We start from the raw sequence: 3,173 nt of genomic DNA, 5'->3' as shown, positions 1-3,173 counted from the left end.
TCTTACTCTCTTACTCTCTTACTCTCTTACTCTCTTACTCTCTTACTCTCATACTCTCTTACTCTCTTACTCTCTTACTCTCTTACTCTCTTACCCTCTTACTCTCTTACTCTATTACCCTCTTGCTCTCTTACTCTCTTACTGTCTTAAAATGGTGGTTACTCTCTTGCTCTCTTACTGTCTTACTGTCTTACTGTCTTACTGTCTTACTGTCTTACTGTCTTACTGTCTTACTGTCTTACTGTCTTACTGTCTTACTGTCTTACTGTCTTACTGTCTTACTGTCTTACTGTCTTACTGTCTTACTGTCTTACTGTCTTACTGTCTTACTGTCTTACTGTCTTACTGTCTTACTGTCTTACTGTCTTACAGTCTTACTGTCTTACTGTCTTACTGTCTTACTGTCTTACTGTCTTACTGTCTTACTCTCTTGCTCTCTTGCTCTCTTGCTCTCTTGCTCTCTTGCTCTCTTGCTCTCTTGCTCTCTTACTCTCTTACTCTCTTACTCTCTTACTCTCTTACTCTCTTACTCTCTTACTCTCTTACTCTCTTACTCTCTTACTCTCTTACTCTCTTACTCTCTTACTCTCTTACTCTCTTACTCTCTTACTCTCTTACTCTCTTACTCTCTTACTCTCTTACTCTCTTACTCTCTTACTCTCTTACTCTCTTACTCTCTTACTCTCTTACTCTCTTACTCTCTTACTCTCTTACTCTCTTACTCTCTTACTCTCTTACTCTCTTACCCTCTTACTCTCTTACTCTATTACCCTCTTGCTCTCTTACTCTCTTACTGTCTTAAAATGGTGGTTACTCTCTTGCTCTCTTACTGTCTTACTGTCTTACTGTCTTACTGTCTTACTGTCTTACTGTCTTACTGTCTTACTGTCTTACTGTCTTACTGTCTTACTGTCTTACTGTCTTACTGTCTTACTGTCTTACTGTCTTACTGTCTTACTGTCTTACAGTCTTACTGTCTTACTGTCTTACTGTCTTACTGTCTTACTGTCTTACTGTCTTACTCTCTTACTCTCTTGCTCTCTTGCTCTCTTGCTCTCTTGCTCTCTTGCTCTCTTACTCTCTTACTCTCTTACTCTCTTACTCTCTTACTCTCTTACTCTCTTACTCTCTTACTCTCTTACTCTCTTACTCTCTTACTCTCTTACTCTCTTACTCTCTTACTCTCTTACTCTCTTACTCTCTTACTCTTTTACTCTCTTACTCTCTTACTCTCTTACTCTCTTACTCTCTTACTCTCTTACTCTCTTACTCTCTTACTCTCATACTCTCATACTCTCATACTCTCTTACTCTCTTGCTCTCTTACTCTCTTACTCTCTTACTCTCTTACTCTCTTACTCTCTTACTCTCTTACTCTCTTAGTCTCTTACTCTCTTACTCTCTTACTCTCTTACTCTCTTACTCTCTTACTCTCTTACTCACTTACTCACTTACTCTCTTACTCTCTTACCCTCTTACTCTCTTACTCTCTTGCTCTCTTACTCTCTTACTGTCTTACTGTCTTAAAATGGGGGTTAATCTCTTACTCTCTTACCCTCTTACTCTCTTACCCTCTTACTCTCTTACTCTCTTACTCTCTTACTCTCTTACTCTCTTACTCTCTTACTCTCTTACTCTCTTACTCTCTTACTCTCTTACTCTCTTACTCTCTTACTCTCTTACTCTCTTACTCTCTTACTCTCTTACTCTCTTACTCTCTTACTCTCTTACTCTCTTACTCTCTTACTCTCTTACTCTCTTACTCTCTTACTCTCTTACTCTCTTACTCTCTTACTCTCTTACTCTCTTACTCTCTTACTCTCTTACTCTCTTACTCTCTTACTCTCTTACTCTCTTACTCTCTTACTCACTTACTCTCTTACTCTCTTACTCTCTTACTCTCTTACTCTCTTACTCTCTTACTCTCTTACTCTCTTACTCTCTTACTCTCTTACTCTCTTACTCTCTTACTCTCTTACTCTCTTACTCTCTTACTCTCTTACTCTCTTACTCTCTTACTCTCTTACTCTCTTACTCTCTTACTCTCTTACTCTCTTACTCTCTTACTCTCTTACTCTCTTACTCTCTTACTCTCTTACTCTCTTACTCTCTTACTCTCTTACTCTCTTACTCTCTTACTCTCTTACTCTCTTACTCTCTTACTCTCTTACTCTCTAACTCTCTTACTCTCTTACTCTCTTACTCTCTTACTCTCATACTCTCATACTCTCATACTCTCTTACTCTCTTACTCTCTTACTCTCTTACTCTCTTACTCTCTTACTCTCTTACTCTCTTACTCTCTTACTCTCTTACTCTCATACTCTCATACTCTCTTACTCTCTTACTCTCTTACTCTCTTACTCTCTTACTCTCTTACTCTCTTACTCTCTTACTCTCTTACTCTCTTACTCTCTTACTCTCTTACTCTCTTACTCTCTTACTCTCTTACTCTCTTACTCTCTTACTCTCTTACTCTCTTACTCTCTTACTCTCTTACTCTCTTACTCTCTTACTCTCTTACTCTCTTACTCTCTTACTCTCTTACTCTCTTACTCTCTTACTCTCTTACTCTCTTACTCTCTTACTCTCTTACTCTCTTACTCTCTTACTCTCTTACTCTCTTACTCTCTTACTCTCTTACTCTCTTACTCTCTTACTCTCTTACTCTCTTACTCTCTTACTCTCTTACTCTCTTACTCTCTTACTCTCTTACTCTCTTACTCTCTTACTCTCTTACTCTCTTACTCTCTTACTCTCTTACTCTCTTACTCTCTTACTCTCTTACTCTCTTACTCTCTTACTCTCTTACTCTCTTACTCTCTTACTCTCTTACTCTCTTACTCTCTTACCCTCTTACTCTCTTACTCTATTACCCTCTTGCTCTCTTACTCTCTTACTGTCTTAAAATGGTGGTTACTCTCTTGCTCTCTTACTCTCTTACTGTCTTACTGTCTTACTGTCTTACTGTCTTACTGTCTTACTGTCTTACTGTCTTACTGTCTTACTGTCTTACTGTCTTACTGTCTTACTGTCTTACTGTCTTACTGTCTTACTGTCTTACTGTCTTACTGTCTTACTGTCTTACTGTCTTACTGTCTTACTGTCTTACTGTCTTACTGTCTTACTGTCTTACTGTCTTACTGTCTTACTGTCTTACTGTCTTACTGTCTTA

The sequence above is a fragment of the Calliphora vicina genome, unplaced genomic scaffold (assembly GCF_958450345.1).
Source record: "Calliphora vicina unplaced genomic scaffold, idCalVici1.1 scaffold_31, whole genome shotgun sequence".
NCBI classification, from domain to species: Eukaryota; Metazoa; Arthropoda; class Insecta; order Diptera; family Calliphoridae; genus Calliphora; species Calliphora vicina.
This window is presented reverse-complemented; position numbering follows the sequence as displayed.